This window comes from Periophthalmus magnuspinnatus, chromosome 13 (genome assembly GCF_009829125.3).
Source record: "Periophthalmus magnuspinnatus isolate fPerMag1 chromosome 13, fPerMag1.2.pri, whole genome shotgun sequence".
In the NCBI taxonomy this organism is placed as follows: domain Eukaryota; kingdom Metazoa; phylum Chordata; class Actinopteri; order Gobiiformes; family Gobiidae; genus Periophthalmus; species Periophthalmus magnuspinnatus.
Genome location: NC_047138.1, coordinates 27,578,318 through 27,605,532, shown reverse-complemented (window position 1 = coordinate 27,605,532; position 27,215 = coordinate 27,578,318). Strand labels below are relative to the sequence as shown.

The window sequence follows — 27,215 nt, the reverse complement described above, 5'->3', positions numbered from 1 at the left end:
TGCCCTGTTTTGGTCTATAAATTGGTATAATAACACGATTTACTGGCTAATGTTGATCCAAAACGCCTCATAATATTAGACTTGTATTTTTTACAAAGCTGTTCTGTCGTTCCAAAACACATTTCAACATCATTTTACTTTACACTGTTTGTTTTTAAAGGAAATAAATGCTATTTTCAGTCTCTACGCTGGTATCGAGGATCTGCAGTTACTTAAAGCCAAAGTATCGACATTGGTATCGACAAAAAGCTAGATCGCTGCATCCTTAATTAAAAGATGCAAGTTAGATTGGTTTAATGCCATACTTTGTAAAGCAATAAGATCTCCATGGAGACATAATACATAATACGGTGCGGCTTTTAAGGGGGGTAAACACATCGTTTAAAAATACGCCTATAGAGGTCTCTTCACTTTTACTTCAGTCTTCAGGTAAACAGCAATTAAAATGCATAACTTTTCTATACCCTGGATGCCATTTTGTATATTTAAAATGTCTGCGTCCTGCTCTGATCTCAAGATATTGCATTTCTAATAAAAGAAAGGCAGTAGTTTGTCTTTCTAAACCTGCAGCAGTGACAGAAACAGTAGGGAGTTGAACCGCCAACCTTCAGACTGGTGTGTTTGGAGAGGCCTGGGTGATGTAAAGGACAACGTATTCACTGCAGTATCACACATATACAAGAGGCCGAGTGCAGAGGAAGTTCAGCCAACTCCAGTCTGAACGCCAGCTTCAAGTCCTGAATGAGACATGAAACGTTATGTGAATGAAACTGGCTTTAAAGAAGACATATTGTGCTTGTGTCTGCTGTACAGCTATAATCTACGACACCCGTGGATCATGACATTATAATTTGCACATTTTAAATCGCAATATTCATCTAAAACGACTTAATAAAAGAAACAAATCCACTGACTTCCACGTTAGAAAACTGTGGTGTCCAATGGGAGCTGACATCGATGTAAACGTCATCAGCTGCAGATCACACTTAACAGCAACAGATTTTAAGAGAGAGAGAAAATTAAATTGAGAAACAAAGTAAGGTGAAAACGAGGATTGATTGGTAATATGGTGTCCTGAAAATAAGTGATTAAACATTACAAACGTACACGAATCACTCAAAATACAACTTTGAGAAGGTGAATGAGAAGGAAACAGCTATAAAATGGTTAAAAGTCGTAAGAAAAGTCATAAGAGGATATATTTTATTCAGATTAAATTATTCGGATGGGTTTTATACAACCTCCTTTACAGAGATGTCATTGTTTTTTCCTAGAGTGTTCCCCAATGATGCATCAAAATGTATAGTATTTTTCTTGCACTTTTTTATTGTTCAAATACGCATTCTTTCTGACCAGAACTGAAGAAGCAGCAAAACGTCTTCACTCCTACAAGATTTGTCCAGTTGACAGATTTAACTTCGTTGTTTGCTATGGATCAGACCTGGACGACTGAGGGTCTACACGCGACATTTTCTGCAACTATGGTCGCTACTCCACAGATCTGACCTGCAACTTGACCTGGTAGTGTCATCTGCTTGTGTCCGTCGAGGTATATAAGCTGGTTGCTCAGTGGGATACTGTGGAACGTTCTAAGCAGAGCAATAACACCTCCATGGAAACAAGAAAGTGGTAAAAAAGTTAATTCTTGATGTTTTTTTGTTCTTGTAAATGCATCTAAATTGTATTTTATTTTGCAAAATTGACTCTCATGAGCTTTTAGTCATGTTATAATGCTGTTACCTCCCCAAAAACATACCTGGAGTTGTGTTTTGTTTCATTCACACATGTTTTAGTAACTTTTATTATTAGTCTGTCTACATCTCCAAAACTCAAAATGCTCTGTTCCACCTTGTGATGTCATGATGTGGTAGCTTTCAAGTTAACATTTACCTTTTGCTTTTAGTTCAGTAGAGATTGGCAGTTCCAGGGCTGAAATAATCCAAATGATTCTAGTGAAGGTGTATGGCGTTTAAAAACACAGTGTAGCACTTCCTGTATTACCACATGACATCACAAGGTGGAACAGAGTGTTTTAACAGAGTTTGAGAAAAGAACTCAGCCTAAATATGCAGGGTCTGTGCGTTAAACGTGTGTGAATGAAACGAAACACAACTTCAGGTCTGTTTGTGATGAGGAAACGACATTATAACATAGATCAGAAAATAGCTTAATATGGGCCCTTTAAACTTTCACACAAAATAAAAAATAATTAAAAAATCTTCATCTTGACCAGCTACACCTCTAGACCAACTTTGAAAAAATGCTTGAGTTCACCCCTGCTCCACACTGACCTCTTTGCTCTGAAGAATTTGCTCGTTCTTCGTTTTATTTTTACACTAAAACTAAACTAAACTACACTTTCTCATCATAAAAATAAACGGCTGCACCCCGCTCCCCTAAAACAGCACTTATCACATTTAAGCTCCGAATAAAACTATGTAAGGTATGAAACTGCCTCCACCCTGTGTTAGTAGCTCATAGCGGTCTTATCACAGGAAGTCCCTACAAAATAAAAGCACGACAGAGAACTTTTTGAGTCTTTTTTCCCCTAAATCACTATTGAAAACATACCAGGAGAATTTGTGCGAACACTCAACGTATTTTAAACTACTGGATTACGCAGATTATAATCATATTGGCGCTGTTGTTGGTAAAACGTTACTTTGCGCGCATCGGGAAGCGCGTAAAACCAGTGCGCAACTTGACACCGCTTCACCTTTCCTTGATCCCGAGTCTGCAGCCAATCAGCGGCATTCAGGGACACATGAACGGTGTGAATCTCCACCGAACAGGCTCAAGGAACAAAGGATCCCAGCCGCCCTCCGCTAACAAAACCCTTCTTTCTCTCCGCGTATGTGCACTTTTTCCTGGTTTATAATGCGTCATAATTTGGACACGACTCGGTAAAAAGTGTACGTAATTCCTGGCGTGTTGTCCCGTCGTTATAGGAAGAAGAGAAGAAGAGAAACTTGGCTTCGCGGCGCGGTTGGGGAGTACGTTTGCTCGTTTGCTTGGAATCTTTTCCTTGGATTCGCGGACTTAAAGGCAACGCGTGGTAAGTGAGATATTTCTATGTTTTAAGGAGTTTGTATCGGGACAAAATTTCACGTAACGTCGTGACTGCGTTTCTTTGTTGTCGTCATCCAACTGGGAACTCGTGGCTCAACTTTATCACGGTGTTTGCTGCGCTCTCGATCCGCGTAAACATTGCTTTTCGTGCGTAAAATGTTGACGTCTTGTCTAAAACGCACACCAGTCGAAATTGTTATGTTGTGTAACGTAAATTTGCACTTTATGTCATGTTTTCTTTGTGTTTAAACGCCAAGAAGCTGTGTAATTTGTAACATGAAACGCGTAATGACTACTTTTTACGTCTGAACTTAAGTAAAAGCTCGTTGTATAAAGGGATTTTGGCTTGGAGTCGAGTTTATATGCGTAATCAAATGCTTCCTTCGCCTCAAAATGCAATCCAATCCGTATTTTTCATCGCTTTCCTCTTGGGGCGGTCTTTTTTTTTTTTTTTTTTTTTTTTTTTAAGCAACAGCACGACTCCAGGTGAGCACTCCCCCTTGCTTTCAGTTGGAAGAAAAAAGAAAACGTATGCCATCACAAAGTTTGGAGCTTAAACGCATCAGGAGCTGTTTTTTTTTTTTCCTCCCGGGATGTTTGGTCGGCCCCTGTCCAGACTTAGAGCGAGGAGAGACGGTGTGGGTGGACCAGAACAGATGGCGAGATTGTGGAGATAGTTGGCACAAATTATATGGTAGTGTGTGGCTGTACGGATGGATCACGTCTCTAACTAAAGTAAAGGTTGTGAAAAGTAACCAGAAAAGTTACAGTCAAATCTCTATTTATCTTCTTCTGGTATTTGAACTAAAAACTGGTCTGCATGTATAGGTTTATTTCTTTGGAGTGCCATATAGATTGAGTTTTGATACTGATATTACTAAAGATGAATGTAATAGATTATATTTTTTCAGACGAAGCCTCCGCACCTTGACTCTCTCCTCCAATGATGCTGTCCTGTCCGTTTAGAATAGTTTTTGGAGATGTATCGTCTATATTTTCTTCAGCAATATATTGTACTTCAAAATGTTGTTATAGTGACAGGCCTAACAGTATGTCACCTGCATGAATCCACGGAAATAGGAAAGTGAAAACCGTACTTTTTAACATTCTCCTTCTCATACTGTGCAATATTATAGCCAAAGGAACAACATTTTTATACGGAGACAAGCAGGAGTAGACGCTTGTTCAGATCAAATAATAATTAGGTTTGTGGAGATGAATGTCTGGAGTAAGGATACAGGTTTTTTTGTTTGTTTTTTGCAGTTTTTCAGGGCAATCAACGTAACCAAAATGAAGATTAATGATTTTATTTTAGTCTATTTTTTGGCTAAAAGGTTACGCACTGACTTGAATTTACCATATTTCAATTTTTCTTTGGTTGATATTGTGTTTAAAAAGTCTCAATTTGTAATAGGAATAATTACTTTCCTGGTCCACTAATCAGAAAATGAATAGCTAACTTTTTAAGATGTAAGCTGGTTGCTTAATGACATACAGTGGAACATTCCAGGCAAAGCAATAACATCTCTATGGAAACAAGAAGGTGATGGAAAAGTCACACAGTCCAACTTAAAAACAAACGCAACCAAAACATCTACAGGCACATTTTGGGAGGTTCCTGATGCATTCATGTCGGCTATTCAAAAACAAAACAAAAAACACTCACTTGTGTGGTTAAAAATAGTTGGTTGCAGCCCTAAACAGATCTGACTTGCTACATAGACTGGTTGTGTCCAAGGAGGCATATAAACCGGTTGCTTAATGACATACTGTGGAACATTCCAGGCAAAGCAATAACATCTCTATGGAAATAAGATGGCAAAAGTAAAAAAAAAAAAAAAAAAAAAAATGCAAACAAGACAGCAACAGGCACATTTTAGACTAGTTGGCTCTTATAAAAAAAAAAAAAACAAAAAAAAAAAAACACTGATTGCTGGCATTTAAAAATAGTTTGTTACAGCCCTAAACTAGATAAACCATTGAGATATTAATTTTTGTCAGTATCGTCCCCCTATTCCTGTGTGTATCTGACAGTGAAGGCCTATTCTATTTATTTTCAAGTCCAGGTTGATAAATGGCTTGAATGATAAATAGCCGATGGTTCATCTGACAGACAGCTCTGACACTTCAGCCCAGAGGAGCTGTTGACCTCCCTGCTCCTTTCTGCTCCTTTGCACCATCTGGACTCTGCCCTCCTGACCACACAGAGCTGACCAATGAACTTAGCTCTCTGTGAGTCTGGGTGGCGCGCATAAATGTTGTGTGCCCCCAGGTCGGAGCAGTCCCATTTAAATCCCCTCCGCCAGGCTAGGAATAAACCAGGAATACTCAAAATGTGTGTTCCCAGGAGGACCACCACTGAAGTTTATGTGTTTGACTTTGCAGTACTGTAAAGTATAAAGGGCCCATGTAACGCTGTTTTCTGATCTGTTATAATATCGCTTCCTCATCACAAACATACCTGGAGTTGTGATTTGTTTCATTCATACATATTTAACGCACAAACCCTCTGTTCCACCTTGTGATGTCACGTCGTAATACAGGAAGTGCTCCGCTGTCTTTTCAAACCCCATACACCTTCACCAGAATCATTTGGGTGATTTCAGCCAGGGGTTCTCCAATCTCTACTGAAGTAAAGGTAAAAGGTAGCTGTTAACTTAAAACTACAGCTTCATGACATCACAAGGTGGAGCAGTGTGTTTTGAGCTTTAGAAATGTAGACGGACTAATAATAAAAGGCTTTTCAAACGTATGAATGAAACAAAACATAACTCCAGGTATGTTCTTGACGAGGTGACAGCATTATAACATGACTTAAAGCTCACAAGAGTCAATTTTGTGTAATAGAGGACCAAATCAATGTGCACCAGGACTAAACCAGTCGATGGAGCCAGACATAAAGTGGAGCTGCAACGATTAGTCCATAAAAAAAATAATTGTTATTGTGTTTGTGTAATCACAATCGTTGCCTGGACTACAGACTCTAAAACACACATGAGAAGACCTTTACTTTTATTACAAACACAGTGGTATTATTAAATCAAAATGTCAAAAAGGAATAAACAATTTAATTGACATCAGTAATCTAGAACCCTTTAGTCAGCCATATTTCAACCTTGTACTGTGAGACTTTTAAAATGCAATATCCACCAAATAAACTTTTGACAAGTCTTTTACTAAAATTATCTATTTTTTATTATTTTTCCAGACCAAGGTTTAGTTCGCTTTCATAACTGTTTCGACTTCTCTCTAGCGCTCTTCCTCAGAGCGGTCACGTGATGTCGCTGTTGGTGTTGGAGGCTCGACCACAGCGCCATCTGCAGTCTGACTTCTTCTGGTTTTAAGTTTACATATCTCGATTCCCTCCTTAAAACAAACTAAATCTTGGTCTGAAAGAAGAATCTATTTGAAATACTTTTTTGGAAGATCAGATGAACCTTTTTGGATTACTAAAATAATCGTTAGCTGCAGCCCTAACTTTTGGGTAGATGGTTTTCCACTTGCTTGTCTCCCTGTAAATGTAAATGCTTTGTCTATAATCTACAGGCACCTACAGGCCAAGGTGCGTGTCAGATCTGTGGAGAGGTGCGTTAGAATGCAAGCAAAGCAATAACGTTTCCTGTGAGATGGAAAGGGGAGCTAAACCAGCACTGAAACACGTGTAATTCACGACTCTAAGCAAAGACATAGTGATTTATTGGCGTTCTTCGACAGACATGCTAAATCGTCACTTCTTGTTCATGTTCTTATCAATACAGGTCAATACAGAATGGACAGACTCATTTCTAAACAAACTGTACATCCACCACCGCTGTTCAAATCCTCGTTTTGCTAAATACCAGAGAAAAAAACCCTCAAAGTATCAAAAAAAAAAAAACTTAAGTAAAAGTCTTACCCGTACCTGCTAAAAATGTACTTAAAGTAAAAAAGTATTAAGATGTAATGAAGCTTTAAATGTAGTGATTTTGATAAAGGTTTGTGTTGAATTTTGTTCAAGAGAAACATTTGAATTAATATTTTTTTCTAGCTGTTTTTATTTGTATATTTGTGTTTGCTCAAACTAATGACCTTGTTAAAAATATCCCTCCAGCCTTTTCAACAGGTCTCAGACTATAATAAAAATGCTTTTACTTTTCAGTCCAGTTAAAAAATGTAGTGGAGTAGAAAGTACAGCTACCTGCTCTCAAATGTAGTGAAGTAAAAGTAAAAAGATCCACTTTAAAATCTACTTAAGTACAGATACCCAAAATTTTTTGTTAAGTAGAACAATTTACTACTTTTAATTCTTCCATACTGGATTTAAACCAGACTAAACCAGGACTATATTAAAACTAGCCCATTGATGGACCAACCTATGTGCTATTTATGTATTTAAATTTTAAATAAATAATAGACCAGCGACTTGTAGGTGATGTACCTGACTTTTACTGTCTTAAAAACATTTCCAAACAGAATTAGTTCATTTTAAACTGTTTGCAGTGGTCCAAAGTTATTCCTCACTGACCGTATGCATTCTTAGCATCCTAATTATTCACCACAATGAGTTAATAAGCTCTTTTAGCGATAAGAGTGGAGTTCTTGGAAAATAAAACGCTTTATGATTAGATGCTGACACATTGAACTTATTTTGACCTCAAGGGCTGCTTGTACGCGATATCTGTACCGGGGAAGGATGTATTGCTGAAATACGTCGAAATATTGCGTACACACTATATATTTTTGGAGTTGGTTTTAAGAAATGGATAAACGGGAGACTTTAGAGCACATATTAAACCATGTCAACCAAGGCAAGGCAAGTTTATTTGAATTAGTTTGTGTACGAATTGTGCTATGCAAAGTGCTTTACAGAATAAGAGACATTAAAATCACAATACAACAAATCAAAACATAAATAATCACAAATAATGATTATAGAATTAACTTTGAAAGGTTTTTATTCTGCACTCTTCTCTTTTAGTCATATGCACAGCTAAACAGAACAATTTTTAGCCTGGATTTAAACTTTATACTGACTTTGGGCACCAGCAGGAGGCCAGGACTAAAGCAGGACTGAACCAGGACTAAACCAGGACTAAACCAAAGACTAAACCAGTACTATAGAAGAACTACAGCAGGAGGCCGGTCCCTGAAGTCCTCAAGAGTGCGAGATGGTTCAAATGGCGCCAACATGTCAGAGATGTACTTTGGTGCTAGGCCATCGAGAGACTTGTACCGCATTTTCAGAAGCTATAGGCGCCAAAGCCCCGCGGCATTATGAGAATTGCGGTCTCTTTCATGAAAGATGTAGGCCCCCTCTGTGACCCCACCTGAACTGGCCCTGATGCGCTGGATATCGATTGTAACTCGATGTGCCCCATGTGCACAGTGACACAGATAGACACAGAAACCAGGTTAGACACAAGGCCATTAGGTAATTATCATGACAGGGATTAGGAGATTGATCTTCTATAATGGATTAGATTAAGATCCCAAATTTATGTCTGTGTAATCCCTCAGTGGTCCAGGTGTGATCCATAGTGAAAGGAAAAATTCAAATCTGTCCCAGAACTGAAGAAGCGGCTTGGACGAGCAGCGAAACATCTTCACTCCTACAGCTTTTTGTCCAGTTGACAGATTTGAATGTTTCTTTTACCTCCCAAATTTATGTTCAACTTATAATTACCAAACGATAAAAGACAAGAAGGAAATGGAATAAATGTAATTCGATTTTTTTTTTCTTTTTTCTTAGTTTTTTTGACCAATGTATGAATAGGCCTGTCACGATGTTGAAATGTAGTGTTGCAATTAACGATTATATCACGATAACAATTTAAGTTTGTGACCGTTTTAAAATGTTCTGGATATGAATAATTACAATTTTATTTGTTATGAATAAGTTCCATGTTTAAAAAAACTTTTATGAAATTATGCTTTCATCAGTGAAAACGATTATGATCTAGTGGAGAACATTAAGGATAAGGCAAGGGAAGGGAAGGGAAGTTTATTTGTATAGCACAAGTATTTCAAAGTGCTTTACAGAATAAGAAAGATGTTGAAATCACAATACAAACAAATCAAAACAAATAATCATCAGTAGTTGAACATTAAAAGGGAAGAGTGCAGAATTAAAAACCTTTCAGTCATAAACAGGGCCCTTAACAGAAATTTTGGGGGTCCATGTCAAGAAGACCTCACAATTCTGGGCTCTTAAGACCTTGGGGCCTGGGACAACAGACCTCTTTGTCCCCCCCTGTCGACTGTGGTTAAGTAGCAATTTTCTGGTGACACAATGGTGATTCTCACAATTGAATGAAATGTCCCACAAATGATCACTGTCAACCCTTTTTATCACACTAAACAATATTATTGTTTATCATCCCATCCCTAACCTTGATAATCACCAACAAACATAATCGACAATATATCACCACAGTGTGCAGAAAAAAACTACTACTCCACGATGATCTCTCCTAGACCAGTGTTATTTCCACTGATGACAAAATGCAGCATTATAACAGTTTAAATATGGAACCTGTTCATAATATTATATCATTATTATCATATATTATATCATAATAACATTCTAATTCTAATCCATAACATTTTTAAACTGTCAGCAACTTTTAATAATTATCATGTTATAATCATTAGCAATATATTGGCCGTGATAACTGTGATACAAAATGTCCGTATTGTCCCATGTCTAATCACTATATTGTCTTATCATTCAGTATATGAAAGCTGGAACAATATATTTTGGGGCTCAGAAAGTATTGTGTGTAAAAAATGGTGAGATTTGGGGTGTTTTTGCTGTTAAACGATGAGATTTGAGCTGTAGACGGTTGAAAAAGTATCTTTTAATCTGCTATTAATTTGTTGCAGCTCATGTCACTTAATGTTGCTGCCTATTTAAAATATGTTTACTGGAATTATCTTGCATTGTTGTTATTGTGTCAATGGCATAAAATAGTTTAGCGATATGACGTACTTCAAGATGTTTTATTGTGACAAACCTAGTGTCTGTTTTGTTCATTTTCCAAACGGTGAAATAATCCTTGATGTGCCGCAATTTAATGACATGCACATATACATACACACACGGACTTGTATACATGCACACACAAACACACACAGATACATGCACACACGGACTTGCATACATACGCACATATACATACATACGCACATATACATACATACGCACATATACATACATACGCACATATACATACACACGCACATATACATACATACGCGCACATATACATACACACGGACTTGTATACATACGCACACATGTACATACACACACGGACTTGTATACATACGCACATATACATACACACACGGACTTATATACATGTACACACAAACACACACAGATACATGCACACACACACGTGCACACTTTCATAAACGCACACAAAAAAAACACTCTTGACGTTAAGACAAGTTTTGCAGCTTTGAAGTTGCAGTTAAGGCTGTAAAACATTATATACACAGATACTGATATTAAAACTAATATAAAAATGTATAGGACAGAATTGGATTTTTCCTGAAATATTTTAAAATAGTGTATATAAGACCATGGAACAACTATAGAAACTATTATTTTGAGAAGAAAATTACTTATTTTGCAAAATGGTGTTTTTAGCTAAAGGCTAAATGTTATTGACTTTTCCTAGTCTGTTTTATGACCTATTTAAAATGGTGTAGCTAGCAATGTAATGTTTAATAATAAAAATCAATGTCTTACACTTGCTATGTGCTTTACAGGCTCGTCAAAGCCTCTCAAAGTCCTATTATATGTCACTCATTTACTCCACACTCGGTGGTGGTGGTAAGCTTCTACTGTAGCCACAGCTGCCCTGGGACAGACTGACAGAAGCGAAGCTGCCAGTCTGCGCTGTCAGCCCCTCTGACCACCACCAACACACACACAGCACATTCACACGAGGCAAGGTGGTAGAAGTGTCATGCCCAAAGACACAACAGCAGAACTTTGGGTTGGTGGCCCACTGCTCTAACCACTGAGCCACTGTCACTTTATCTCCCTGACCCACTGACCCACCAAACTGCGATATAAAATCTAAAGATATGATGGTGCAGTGTTACTATAAACATGAGATAAAACATATTTCCCATAACGTCACATTAGGCCTGATATCTGAGCATTGACCTCATTTTGGTCATTTAAAGTTTGCCAGGGCGCTGTTTGGAGAATACAATCTGTAGTGATATAAAGCATTGCCTTGTGTGCTCCACTATCCTGAGAGTCTTGTCAGCCTGTCTGTTTTGTGTCTTATCAGACAGAGCAGCTGAGCGTGTTGCTGATAATGTCATGAGAAAGCCACTTTAAGAGGTGATAGATTGTCCTGTTGGAAGTGTGTGTGGACCAGACAAATCAAATATGTTCCTCAAACTGTGACATTGCGTTGTTCAGTGCAGTTTTTGACAGTTTTAAAGTTATTTTATAGTTGGACTTATTGTTGAAATTGTAATGGGGATACAGACATAACTATGGACTGAGCAATCATGAGATTTTCTCTTGTACTGACAGAAATAGTTTTTATTTGATTTCATCCTTTTCCAAAAACAAAAACTTTCAGTATTGATTGATTGGTGGAAAGAAGTACTTGTGTTATTTTGATTTTTTCCTAGCTGTTTTTGTTTCTATATTTGTTTGCTCAAACTGATTAGGTTAAAGATAAACCCTCAGCCTTTTCAGCAGGTCTCATACAGTAAAAAATACTGTTCAGTTCAACAATGTAGTAGAGTAGAAAAGATTCCCGCTCTCAAATGTAGTGAATTAAAAACAAAAAGTATTCACAGCCTAAATTACAAAGAATTATCTTTTTATATTATGTAGTTTCTGAGAAAAGTGATGTAAAATATATGTCCTCATATGTGGACATTTTAATCATTTTGATAAAACATTTGAATAATGATTTGCAAAATCTATTAAGTGCCTGAACACAGCAACATTTGTCCTGAATGTAAAAACAAAATGAGAAACAACAATTGTGCCTCTTGGAACAAAGTGTCTCATGTGAAGAGCTGCAGACAGGAGCAGGAAGACATGTGTCTTCACAAAAAAAAAATATATTCTGAACATTCTAAGCTCTTAAAAATATTCTAAATTGAACATTTTTGCATTGTTGCTGTTCTTGTATGCTGTTATTCTTCTTCTAAAAATTTGCATTGTGGCCTAGACAACTCAAAATATGTTGTCCACATATGAGGACGCCTAGGAGGTTAAGTATACATTTTAGGTATCTGTACTTTCCTTAAGTACAGTACAGTACTTTACTACTTTTTTGTTGTTGTTACGTTTCATCATTAACACTTAATATATAATTACACAAGACTTTACTGCTCATTTTATTTTTACTCAGCTCTTAATAAAGCCATCTTTAATTGATTTATTTATAGACAATATTCTCAAGATGCCAGTTTTGCATCAGAACAACAATAGCGATATTCCAAATTTTTGTATAAACTACCCAGCCCCAGTGTAATCCTATCCCCAATGGTCATAATTATTTAAAATTTTATATATTCGCTTTTGCCAGTCTTTCTTTCCTCTACTACTGCATCAGTATGTGAATGATCTGTGTAAGCTCTCTGAGGCCGAGTGTTTGAAGCTGACTCAGTGAATTGTTAATGTGTTGAAATCCCATTAGAAGCGATCCCGAGCAGAGCAGAGCCACGCCTGCGCTTTCCAGGGCAGCGGGTCATTTTAACAGCTCCTATGGCCCTCTGTTTGTCCTGAGTAACACAGGCTAATCACTGGAGCGGCTCTGGCTAAATCCTGAAGCACTTTGAACATGCTCCCTCCTGATCGACACCTATTAAACCGTTTGGAATGACTCTAGCTGCAAAATCCCTCAAAACAATTCCTCTATGGCTCACCCCAGTCTGACGTTAAGTCATAAAAGAGACGGATTATGCAAAAGTTTTTAGACCGTTTTGTTCCGTCTTCTCATTGTATTTGGAGTGATTCATGTCTCTTTGAGTAATATTTATACTCCTGTGTTCAAGACTGTTACCACCCATGGCTCAAGAGTCGCAACAACTGTAGAGACCGAAACAGGGAGTGTCCAAAAGATGTAGTTTATTCCACAAACTAGTCATCAATTAACATTTCGCAATAGAATGTATAAAAAGTGCAAAGGTGCATAGTGCAGTCACCGTGGGTTATCAATCGGCGTTCTGGGGAAAGTAGAGAGGACAAAAACGTTAGTGTATCGATGTCAGTATATTATGAATGGAATGATCATTTTTGGGGGTCAATATTTATCGTCGTATCGTTATCGTTTCCCTTTGTACTAATTGCACTTTTTTGGTCATTTTTCTGAACTATGATGAGATTTGAGCCGTAAAAGTTTCAATTATGAGCTTCTCTGACCCATTATAGACACAAACTAACAAAAAAAAGTGTTGCATTCTTTTTTTGCAGCTCATATTTTTAAACAATTTTGTACATATAGAAATGTTTTTTTGGGATAATTCTCCTTTAGGGTTTGGTTTCAATATTATCGTTTATCGTCTACATTTACTTCAGCGATATATATCAAACTTCAAAATGTGTTATGGAGAAAGGCCTAGGTACACGTCCACAGCTTTTTTCTTACTTCGTTCGGAGACAACTGTGTTATTACATTGTGTATAGCCCTGTCACGATAACACATTTTGAATATGATATATGGCTGAAGTAAATATAGACGATAAACGATAATATTAAAACTAATTCATGCCACTAACACAAAAAACCCAAGAGCAGATTTAAACCACAAAAACCATCCTAAATTGACAATATTGTTAAAAATCATGAGTTGCAATAAATAAACAGCAGAATGAAACACTTTAGTATGTAGTTTATGCCTGTAATGGGTGATAGAAGTTATTAATTCTATTGTTTTACAGCTTAAATCTTATCATATAGTAAAGATAAATAAATAAATAAATATTAACCCCCCCCCTAAATATTGTTCCAGGATTCATATATGGAACAATAAGTCCATATAGTAGTTATTGTCACAGGCCTAATTGTGTAGTGACATAACATACATGAAGAATTACCATTATATTCGTATTGGATCCTATAAAATGTCAGGTTTCTTATATTGGCATTGACTTCGGCCTCTGAAACCACCTCCTCCTCCTCCTCCTCGGCCCTCCCAGACTGGCCGAGCTCCTGCAGACTCAGAGATTGTGAGAGCGTTTGTTGGCGTCGCTGTCAGGTGAGTGATGTCGGTTCAGGATTGGATCGTCAGCGGGGAGTCTGCTCGTCTCCCACACACAGATGCAGAGAAGAGAGGAGCTTTCATGTCAAAGTTTAGTGTTTGGATTACCTTCAAAAGAAACACTGCAAGCTTGCTCTAAGGTTAAGGTACACATTATTGTCCCTATAGGAAACTCTGTCATCTGCATTTGACCCATTCTTCAGAAGCAGTGGGACCCATCTCCAGATCTTGAGCTAGTCTTGTGCAGGACTACTTTAGCGGGAGGATTTTTTGCTTTAGCTGGAGGATCTGTTGAGCTTGAGCTTAGCTTGAGCAGACAGAGTGTAGGCAAAGCTATGCTAAAATGTTTTTTTTTTTTTAAGACAAGACAGTTCTTAAGCTGAGAAAAAGTTTATGATCTGAAAATAGGTAAACATCACCACAAACCTGAACCTTTTGTGAAAGTTGTAGGTGCCCTGTCATCGGCCTTCAATCTCCAGCACAGGCCAGTACTTTGTTTTGGCCAACCTATTGTCTAAAGAATACACATAAAGCTTTATTTGAATACTTTTGTGCAAATGGAAAACTGCACAATACATGATGACACTATTCTGTCAGGTTTTATTTATTTTAAAAAGGGCTGCGGGGAAGTTTAGTAAATTTAAATGACTTAATTTGGGGAAAATGATCTAAAGCAAACTTACATATTGATCCAAAAAATGTCTGCAGAGCTTACTGGCCATTAGTATCGGCATCGAAAAACCCATATCGATCAGACTCTGATTTTCTCAAATGGTAGGCCTACATGTGTTGTGTTGATGCAGGGGGGGAGGCGATCCGGGAGTCGAACCCAGAACCTTCTAGCTGTGAGATAAATGTGCTCACTCAGCCACCATGATGAAAAAAATGAATTTCGCTTGTGGAGCTAGTAGTTATAGTTATTCCCACATGATTCCCAGTGTTTATGACAAGTTGCAAACATATTTTTTAAATGGGGAAGAAGAAAAAAAACACATCCGCAATCTTGTGTTCAAATGGCGTATCTCTACACACGCCAAAACAAGAGCAAAACAGCAGCAAAACAGTCTCGACTCAGTAGAGCCAGTCTCCAAAACAGACCAGTAACTGACGATAGAACTTCACGTCCTTGTCGGCATAGCAACCAAGTGTCACATACAAAAACAGTTACGTGAACAACAACACAAAGTTAAAAGAACAACAAAAGGTGTCAAATCTGAACTTAACACTAAATATCAGATCATTACAGTATCTAATCATCACTCTGAAGTATTGATACACAATCAACAAAATCTCTGATCTAGTCATACATTTGCTAACGCACTTGGAGTCGTACTTTGTATTTTATTGGCCTTTTTAGCATCAATCTGTCCAGGGGCTAAAACTGGAAATGAGCAATTTTGCTATAACCTGAAACGAGCCTATTTCCTCTTTTGTGTTGGTCAGTGTGGTTTTTAGTTATATAGCAGAGATGATATCTGTGTAATTGCTCAGTCATTCACATCTGATCCATAGTAAACAAAAAATATAAAATCTAATTCAAGCTCCTAATGATTGATTTCACACCTATTGGCATCCTGGCTAGCCCTGCTGTTTTCTTTCTCTATCCACATTTTTTTTCCAGTTGACAGATTTTATATAGTTTTTCTTTTACTATACCAGAGACAATGCACATAAAAACAAACTAGGGCTGCACCATGTTGGACAAGTTGCGATATGTGACGTGGCTGTTAAGAACTGTCATGGCGATATTGTGATGTTTTTATACACTTTTTGACTCTTAAATCCAAAAAAATTTACATGTTTCATTTACCAGTGAAACTTTCAAAAAACGGGACTAAATCCGGAGGTTAGGACTCCGAGACTGAGCGGGGACCCCCGAGACTGAGCGGGGACCCCCGAGACTGAGCCCCTCAGCCCCAGACGTCCCCTCAGCCCCAGACGTCCCTCACCCTTGACACATCCTCCAGCTCCTCCGGTGGGACCCCAAGGTGTTCCCAGGCCAGCTGAGAGACATAGTCCCTCCTTCAAGACAAATTTTTGACTAAATAAAGAAAATCATTAATAAAATCAGCTTTATTTAACATATCTTTTAGTCAGATAGAGAACGTAGATGTTAATGCAATATATTGAGTTTGTTGTTCGATTATTGCATCCGTCAATGTATATAAGCTAAACTCTATCAATTAACTTTCCTTTTTTTTTTAGCTAGTCACATAACCATGCGTTCACAAATATTGAATAGCCCATTGCATTACCCAGCTGTCTCTCCTGTCTCTCCAACAGTGAAATCTGAGCCTGGTTTTGAACAGCAGACGCCTGGAGTCGGTTTGTTTTGTCCTGTTTCCACTGTACAGCTGTGTGTTTAAAAATGAATGAGGGCATTAATCTGACTTAGGCTTGCTGGAAGACTGCGGCATTTAAGAACTCAGGCATAACGAGCTGTTAAGGATGGAAGGAGTTCAAAACAAAGTGAGATTCATGAAAGATTCAGGAACTTTTTAAACTATTTTTCTGTTTGTCCTGATAACTTTTTTATTTTGCTTTACCATTTGAGATCCGCCGATATTGTTTATTTTTTATTGTTTTTTAAAGCTGATGCTGTTTGTTTAGAATCCAGAGGAGCGAATGGCAGATAAATGTAAGCCTGTCACAATCATCACTATATTGAGTTTTATTTATCTTTGGTACATCCGTGGGCATTTTCTTTGTTATAATTGTTTTTAAAGCTTGCCTTGCTCCTTCCTATTTGACTGAATTCCATTAAGTCCAGGCTCAAAACGTATTTCAGACTGGCTTTTAACTCTTAGTAATGCAGTGACACTTTGTACAATTTGTTTTTATAGTAAAAGCCAAAAGTAAAATCTGTCAGTGGGACAAAAAGTTGTAGGAGTGAAGGCGTTTCGCTGCTCATTAAAAGCCTCTTCTTCTGTGCAGCGAAACGTCTTCACTCCTACAACTTTTTGCCCAGTTGACAGATTTTACTTTTGGCTTTTACTATGGATCAGACCTGGACGACTGAGGGATTGCGCAGACAATTTGTTTCTATTCACCTTGAGTGTTGTAAACGGCTCTATAAATGAAGTTTGTTTGTTTGATTGATTCATAATATGCTAAAGATTGAGCTGTAAAGAGTTTAATAAGTCAATTCTGTGTCTAATTGTGGCTTCATTCGGCTGTTAATTTTTTGCAGCTCATGGCTTTTAATGATGTTTGTTTAAAATGCTTTTATTGAGTTTATCTTGCTGTATTTTGAATATATCAGTGGTATAAATTGTTTAAATATTATCATTTATCGCAATATATCGTGCATCGAATTTTGCTGTCATGACAGGCGGGGATAAGTCTGTGTATTCAGCTGATGTCAGGGCTCTGGGTGGAGTATAGGGCTGCAGTAACTCACTCAAATAAAGAGGACAAATAGGGTGCACACATTTATACACAGTAACAATATGACATAAAACTTGTCAATCTCCATGGAGAATGTTCCAAGGTATGGTTTTAGTATAGTTCTTTGTTGACCCATTCCTTCCTCATCATAGCCCACACAGGTTTTGTTATGTTATGTTTTCCATATCAGTGTACCATTCGACACCATAAATACAGGTTCATATTAAGGACACAGACAAATACAGATTTGAACAATATTATCGTCAGAGTAATGCAATGATAAAAATGATAGTTTCTTTTATTTAAAAAAAAATGTAATGTATATGAACAGTCTAATTCAGTTTAGTAAAATTATCAAAGATTACATATTACTAAGTGCTGAGAAAATGAACTGTACTGACTTATATGTGAAAGTATTAAAATATATAATTTAACACTGACACTGACAACTGTACAAGGACACTGTAGGCTTGTGTACCCGTAACACAGCTACGTGGAAATGGCGCTTCTACTACTTCCCGAGTTGAGTTCAGAAGCGACGCCGAGGATGAAGAATTCAATGGATTTAGTGATTTGGAGTGAGATTGAGAGTAAACTTGTTAGCTTGTTTTTTATGCTTTATTTATCTGATTAACTGTTAATATCTTACTTTAACATCCCAGACACGTATTCAGTTCGTTGTCTATGCTTCATGTAGCTGCATAAATATAAATGTGTTACCTTAGCGTGCTGTACTGCTATTCAAACTGTTATGTTTTATTATTATTATAACTTGCCTTTAAAGATAAAATGACTGTTCTTGGATTTTGTAAAATAGATTTCCTCCCCACAATGCGACTTATAGTCCAGTGCGACTTATGTTTTTTTTCTTCATTATTATACATTTTTTTGCTTATACTCCGGAGCAACGTATAGTCCGGAAAATAGGATAATTGCAATTTGAATGGATGCAATTGGCAAATCACAAAGGTTGGATTTTTTGACGTTCCATGATTTCCTCCTCCGTCTTATTCTACATAAACTGCTTACCCTGTAGTTTACATCTATACAAACATGTGAATCTCGTGTTAACATATTTCAGTCTTTTTTTTTTTTTCAGTCAATTCCTCTGGGTGCATTTGTGAATTTTAAACAGAATACCATTATTAAAACATAAATCTAATCGCAATTGCCGCAATCTTTCAGCCTTACCTCAGGATCACTTGACTTTTGAATTAAAACTGACAAGCATTGTGATTATATTTGCGATTTATATTTTTAATAATCAGATTCTGTTAAAAGTTCTCATTTTAAACGTGCCCAAGGGAACTGACACAAAAACTGAAATATGAACTGACAAACCAATGCAAGAATCACATTTCAGAACATGCCGATCTCATCTACAGGGTTAGTCGTTTTTATGCGGAATAAGACGGGATATCTTTTCGTTTGTGAGGGAAATTACGATCCTTTAAAAATGCCCGCCTTTTGCGTCTCTGTTCGATCGTGTTTAATCTTGCAGCTCCGTTTGAATGTAAAATCTTCCTCTACTCCGTTGTAATGGCTCTCTTACTCTTCACCATTGTTATCCATACCGTCTGTCATGAATAATGCATTGCTTTGGCCTCTCTGTATCCTGTTGCTTCACTGACATTGAAGGCCTTCGCCATCCCAGCTTTGTATCGGGGCACCAGGTCAAATATAAAGCGGCCTCACGTTTGAAGTCTCAGTCCCTGATGAGTTCAAGGACAACTCGGGTATTTTTCATCTAACGTTTGGCAAGCATGACTTATTTCTCATAACCTTCGCACCTTGGAGCTTAAATGGACGACAGTAGCTCAGTTGGTAGAGTATTTGTCCACTTTTTGGAAGGTTGGCAGTTTGAATCCTGCTTTCGGTGCAAATCATCGCTTGACCAGTCCGATCCACCGACCCACAGGTTGGCGGTGTGATTCCAGCTCCCATAGATGAATGCTGTCGTTGTGTCCTTGGGCAAGACACTTAACCACCCCAGTGTCTGCATACACTGGTGTATGAATGTGTGTGTGTGTGAATGGGTGAGTGGTTCTAGAGGTAAAGGAGCTGTATCTGACTTTTACTGCCTTAACAAAAAAATTTAAAAAACAAAGAACGAACAAGTTAATTTTAAGAAGTTTATAGTGGTCCAATGTTATTCCTCACTTACCTTACAAATCACAACTATCCTAATTACTCACCACGAAGAGGTTATAAGCACAACTTTCAGAGACTACAAGTGGAGTTGCCTAAAACAACTAGAATGCTAAAAGTGCACCTTCTGATACTTGGACCAAAAAAAAACAAACACTTTAATTATATGCAGAAGGAGGCACTGGTACTTTTTTTTTTTTTTTTGTACCTCAAGGGCTGCTTATACGATGTGTCTGTACATGGGAAAGACACATTCTGCTCAAATACATGGGAAAACCTTGAGTTAAGAAACATTAAGAAAACATTTTTGTGTTTTTTGTGTTTTCTTTTTGTGTAGCTTGTTTGTGAGGTAAAATAAATAAATGTGACTGTATTGTGTTGTATTGCAAATGACAATACAGTCAGTCCAAGGCCACAGAAAGGCAGCTGAAACTTTGCTGCATGAGTTTACTCTAGATGAGAAAAATGTCTTGCTATAAACTTTTAACCCATTTAAAGGCCCGTATTGCGCTGTTTTCGGATCTTTTACTGATTTTTTTTTTTTTTTTTTTTTCTTGCCCCAATACATATATTTTGACCTCAAGAGCTGCTTACAAAAGAGTTATATTGTTCGAGAATCAGGACGTGCACACTTAACATGCTAGTTCTTATCAGCTTTATCGTGACTGCAAAACTCCAATTTGCCTCTGAAACTTGTGAAAGGGGCTTATAAACTCATTGTGGTAGGTTTCAGGATGCTCTGAATGAAAAAGGTAATTGAGGAATAACTTTGGACCACTGCAAACCATTTAAAATGAACTAGTTCTGTTTTTCATGTTTTTAAGATGTAAAAATCGGGTACAGTGCCTTTAACCAAACCACTCAGACCCTTCACGGTTTAATGACTTATTATGGTCTGGCCTCAAACCATTTTAAACAAAGGGCTGCAGACATATTTGACTTCTCATCACCAGATTCGGTTGCAGGGATCACGACATCTCTCAGACTTCTAATTGGCCATTTTAACCCTTTAAGGACTGAGCACACTATGGGCCAGTATAGGTCACCTAGACTTTTATATTTTTGTTAGCCATAAAAATCATATTAAAGGAAGTATCAGAATTTACTGCATTTTTTCATCTACTTCTATTTTACACATCCATCAGTATTTTTTCTTTTACGCATCGAATAAATGACTGGGAAAATCCCCGCAGCACCCGCGCTCTCATTCGTCACCTTCGCGGAGCAACAGAGGCAGATTACCGTAACTGACGGACAAATATTTAAATAGCCCCGTGCCTCCGCTTTGATACGCCGTTTGACTTTACTTGAGAGCACGACTGGTTGCGGAGTTACGCTGCGGGAAAGTCCGCATCCGCGCTCTATTGGCGATGATAGCCTTCGACGCTATAGGGTTAATGCACCAAATGTCAAGAAAAGTGAGTAGTGAGTGAGTTTAGCCTCCAGACCAGTTCATATGAATTATCAGTTTATAGGCATTAAAAATTCAAGCCTAAAGGATCTTTACCTTCAGTACAGTCACGGTAATACTAACAACAACTAGCATGCTAACCATGCACTCCCTGATTCTCAGTCATTACAACATTTTATAATTAGACCCAGACTGTACACAACACACTTATTTTGACCTCAAGAGCTGCTTATACAGTATATCTGTATTGGTGCAAGACCATTTTAAATTAAATGCAAAGCAGACAAGAGGAATAGAGTAAAATGCACAAAAAATAAACATTTTATTCACCAAATTTAAAGATGCACTTTGTCACTTTTGTAATGGAGGGTCTGCAATCTGCTTGTTTCCATGGAGATGGTGTTGCTCCATGAAGACAGGTTGATTCTTATATATAGCACAAGTTGCACACATTTTGTACAATTTTTGGCATAACAATTGAGCTTGTCTTTAAAATCCCACGCTATTTTTCCTTTAGTTTATCTTGGCGATGTCTGATTAAAATATCACAAAATATCAAACCCGGTTCATGTCTCTATTGGTGCCTGTCTGCTGTGCTGTTTTTTTGGCTCTTTGTGAAGCTGACAGTTGGGTGCCAGGTGGATTTTGGATTCATATTTGAGTTTTGGATTTGGAGTGTGCTCGGTATAAAATATTTGGAGAGTCTGTAGCAATGAGACTGTTGGGTTATACTTTCACTTTTAAATTTTATAATAATTCCTGTTTTTTATTTATTTATAATGATTATTTTAGTAGGTTACGGTTAAAGTACAGCTTATTGTCTCCTCTCCATTTGACCCATACTTCAGTTCTCTTTCACGCAACCCTTCGTTTGATAACAGGTGATTAATTTAAAACTCATCACTGTACACTATGAAAAAATAGGTTGGCCATCGCTATTTGTCAGAAGAGAACAACACTGTATAAAATGTATTTATAAGGCACTAGGGATGGGACGATGTTAAATTTTAGACTCACGATTATCGTGGCCAAAATAATCGGGATTAACGATACTTTTGCGATAATTATTAACCTGTTAACGTTCTGACGGCCCGGGCCTACTTTACAACTTTACAGCAATGTACATACATTTCTGCGTCACCCACACAAACAATCTACACATCAAATGAAAGCTGCGGCGCTCGTCTTTCTGGGTATGCAAACCATTTTCACCTGCAATCACCACAGTGCTGACAGGAAAGACGTTTTTACAGAAAAGTCACAGAGTGTGAATCTGGACTTCACTTACCATTGAGTGCTCTGGTTCTGTCAAACATCAACATATTCACACAAAGTTGGTCTCTTTTGTTCCGTAAAGGTCCAGAGAATATAATCCAGTCAAGAAATTATGTCCACAAAATAAGATCCTCCATGTCCAATCTGCTGCAGGAAAGTACTCCAAATATGAAATCTGCTCCGTCACTTCTTTGCCTTTCTTTTGTCGATTTCAAGCATAATAAACTTCTGACAGCGCCAACTTTGTTCCCCAGTGCTAAACACATGCGTTAGCTTGTGATTGACACCAGTGTTGGCCAATAAGGTGGGGGTTGTGGGTTACTGAGGCCGCAGACAGCGAATCAGTGCTACAGATGACTGAAAGTTTACGCCCCACTCCTCCCCTTGTAGAATCAACCAATTACATCACACACATTTAGTGACGTTTTCCCCTTACAGCCAGTGAGCAGCGGGACAGGATGATGTATCACATGGCATGGTTTTCCGTAAACAGACGTACCTGGAAGAAAATGTGTACTCCTCAATGCCATGCTGGCGAAATGGACCAGTCCTTGTTGTGACGCAAGTGCCCGTCGACGAACACTTAATTTTTTAAATGAAGGCACTTTGGTGAATTGGGTGCAGAAATGTGTGCGTAATGGTGCATTTTACGCACTGTTTTGCATTTTAAACATGACGAAACGGACAAACCAAAGGGAGGACGTGATCGACGACACTGTGGATGTTTGTACAAGTTAAACTAGAGGCATCTCTGACCCGGAGCGGTTCATGGCAAAGAGTAAAGATCCCACAGTGGACTCAGGAGTAAAGGACCTTATTTTTTGATGGATTGGATGCTGTTCTCGATCGGTAAGCGTGGTTTATTCTGCTATTGACTTAATTGTAGGTAAAATATACCGTGTATAATCGTTATCATTGCTTCTGTGCACATAGTGCGCATTCGGACCATGCGCTCTGACACATTTGTGTTCAGCTGTATGAGTTAGACTTAATTTGTCTATTGTTTAAAAGGTGTTGTTTTATTCTGCAGTTTGCATTACTGTAGGTAAAAATCTAAGATGTGCACACATTAGCGTCTCATCTGTGCGCACGGGTGAGGCACGCGCTGGTACGTTCCTGTGGAGAGTTACGGATCAGACTTTGTTTATTGTTATCTGAGAGAATATAGTTCAGACACGGATAAGCACAGAAGCTACAAGTGTCATTGCTATGTCAGAGTGGGCAAACACCACAAACTAACATCTAAACATTGTATTGGAACTGGAAACATGAGGCAGTGTGGTGCCGTAAAGGCGATTATAAACGTGCGCGATGATCGCGATTATAAAAAAATGCCACAAACAATTAATTGCGGACCTTTTTATCATGATTAATGATATTATTGTATATCATCCCATCCCTATAAGGCACTACTTCATAGACAGCCTGAATATCTCACTTGTTTGTTGAACTTTGACACGGGAACTTTTAATACAAGATCTCCATGATGATCTACGTCTGAAAACTGGCTGCACTAGAACTGAAATGGGGGGGAAAAAGCTTTTGGTTATTCTGCTTCCCAAAAATGGAATACAATTTCAAGGACATACTGGATACACTGGTGCCACAGATGCACTTTAATAATCTGGTGATAAACATTTATACTCACACCTGCTCCCATGTTTAACGTTTCAAATGTGACTGTGTAGTTATATGTTTTGTTTTTGTTTGTATTTTCTGTTCTGAAATGGCGAGTCTGGGTGTGCTCATTGGGCTTTCCCTGTATAAATAAGGATTAAAATAGCTGCGGTAGTGGTCGACTAGTCACTCTTACTTTTGGAGTCTGTATACCAGGCCTGTCATGATAATTACTATATCAGCTTAACATTCAATGCATGTTGGATGGAACAATACTTTGTGGGGGTCAGTATTTATGGTGGGGACACTTTTCTTGTACTAGTGGGAAAAGTTTGGTTATTTTTTCTGCACTATAAAATTTGAGCTGTAGAAATTGTTGAATTATGAAGTTGTGTAACTCATTAGGGATGCAAGCTAACTAAAGTTATTGCGTTCTGTTATTTATTCTGTTATATTGCACATTTAGAATACTTTTTGAGATATTTCTGCTTGCTCTATTGTTTGGTTTCAATATTTTCATTTATCGTCTGCTTTGTCTTTACTTCAATATTTCACACTTCAAAGATTGTTATCGTAACAGGCGTACAGTATAGTCCAGATAACAATCATGAGAAAAGACCATAATGATAATTTTTTATATTTGACTAGTTTTTTTTATAAATCAATTAGCCGTTGCAACTAGGGCTGGGTATCATTAAGAAGTTGCCGATACGATACATACCTCAATACATAGGCCACGATACGTTTCTCGATACTGTGCACTGTCGATTCGATACAATACAACAGGATATATTTCAAATCCATTTGATATGATTCAGTGAAAAATGCTTTTGGGACACTTAATGATCAGCCCCATTTTCACAAAAAATATTTGTGGCAATGATGTAGTGACATCATCAGAAGAGCTGAAAACTGATGTCAGAGAAGAAGGCCTGTAGGTGAAACCAGCAAACTACAGTCATTACAGTTTGAATCTCACAGCGAGAGACATGTTGCGGTACATCAGGAAACCAAACTATGAAAACATGAGGGCTACAGCTAATGCTCCACCAGCGAGAGGCGCCTTTCAACACCCTGAGGACAGCCCACTGGTGATGGACCTGAAACTACAACTTAAGGATGTCCAAAAAGCCTACCAAGAACAGCTCCACATCAATGCGAAACAAAAGCACAGAGTGAGGGAGCTAGAGGCTGCAAATCAAGTTCCACTAGAAGTGCAAATCTCTTTAGAGGAGAACCCACTTGTGAAGGACCTGAGGCGACAGCTTCAAGGGCAGGTCTATGTCAACAACAAACAGCAGACAAGGCTGAGAGAGCTGGAGGAGGAGGTCCAGGAGAAAAAAGGCCTTGAGAAGAAAATTGAGGAGCTCCAGAAAGAGCTGAATGAAGCTCAAGAGGAGAAGGAAACCATCATGGAGTTTGGGAAAAATCTCCTCAAACAGAAAGACGAGGAGAGCAAATGATACAGCAGGGTCGGCAGATGGTGAACGAATATGTGCAAGGACTCTCAAGGAGAACGACAATCTCAAGAGGTTCTCCCAAGAGCAGCAGGCTCTTGCCCTGAGGTACCAAGCCAAGGTGGAGGAGCTCGAGGAACAACTGGAGACACAGAAGGCAAAAAGCTACAACTACAGTGCTGATGTCTTTAAGGAGCTGGAGCGCACCCGCGACACCGTCATGAAACAGAAAGCCTCCATGATGAAAATGTCCCAGAAATTAGAGTTGTGTATGGCAGAGAAAAGGGATCTGGAGTCCACGCTACAAGACACCACTGAGGTAGCGGACAGCAAGTACAAGCTTCTGGTCAGAACCCGACAGGAGCTTCAGAAGGAACAGGAGAAGAAGCAGGCTCTGCAGAGGAGGATCACCGTCCTGGAGTCTGCCCTCACTGAGCAGAGGCGGACAGCTGAAGAAGCCCTCAGCGCACAAGTCCTCTCCCTTGAATCTACCATTGCAGCAGAGAGGCAGACTTCTAAAGAGGCCCTGAACAAGCAGCTTCTCAGGCTGGAGTCTGCCCATGCAGCAGAGAGGCGGGCAGCTGAGGAGGCCTGGAACAAACAGGTCCTCTCCCTGGAGTCTGCCCTCACCGAGCAGAGGCGGACTGCTGAAGACGCCCAGGACAAGGCAGAGAAGCTGGATGAGAGCTTACGGCTGCACTGGAACAATGTCACACCACCCACAAGGCCATGGTGGAGGAGAGCTCACTCCACCAGCAGACCATCAAGGAGCTGAACACAGCTTTGACCCACAGCAAGGAGGAGAGGACATCTGCCCTCCTCAGGTGTGAGCAGCTGCAGACGTCCCTGAAGGAGTCGGGTGATCAACTGCAGCAGACCAAGGTCATCGTGGAGGAGCTCCGAGCCGAGGTGGATAAGAAGAACAAGAAGGTGGTTTACCTGGTGGCAGTAAATCACCCTCCAGCCTGAACCCAACCCCTTCTTAACCTGTGTCTGTATCTTGACTTGTTTCTAACATAAGTGGAAGAAACGAGTTGAGGTACGACACAGGTCCTGCATTCTAAATAAACAAAAAAATTTAATTCAAATCAGTCTAAATGGATGCTTTTTTCTGTAACACTCAAACATTTCCTACTTTTGTCCGTTACCATGGCAGTGGTGAAGAGGTGCTTCTCACAGTTTCATAGGTCAATTTGTAATAACACTGAAAATATGAGCACACACTTAATCTCAATCTATTATTTGCATCATATCTTGAACAAATTTATGACTAGTGCTGGGTATTAGTAAGAAGTTGCCAATACATACCTCGATACATAGGCCACGATACGATGCATATCTCAATACAGTGGTATATGAGCTCCACATTTACATGTACACATGGACATGTGCAGTTTAATGGCTTTGAAGGATCACAACATATCGTCTAAATCACAACTGTGATACTAAACGTCTTTGTTAAACCAAAGTTAATATGAAATAAACCTATTTTAATCATCAAAACAGTCAATCAAATGTTCTGCATAAAGGAGTTTCTTTCCTCTAAACAAGCTACACAAATGTATCACTGTGACAGAATAATTTTATAAATATACAAAAAAAATACCCATGGCGAAATATCAATAC

General features: G+C 38.4%; 1 protein-coding gene across 1 annotated transcript in view; it reads left to right on the top strand.

Annotated features, from left to right (window-relative positions):
* The first annotated feature begins 2,734 nt into the window (after positions 1 to 2,734).
* The window catches only part of LOC117380750 (SPRY domain-containing SOCS box protein 4-like), a 68,945-nt gene continuing 44,464 nt past the window's right edge, over positions 2,735 to 27,215 (top strand). Inside the window, exon 1 of the mRNA XM_033977585.2 lies at positions 2,735 to 3,055. The gene's annotated coding sequence lies outside the window, so the exon portion shown is untranslated. The remainder of the gene's footprint in view (positions 3,056 to 27,215) is intronic.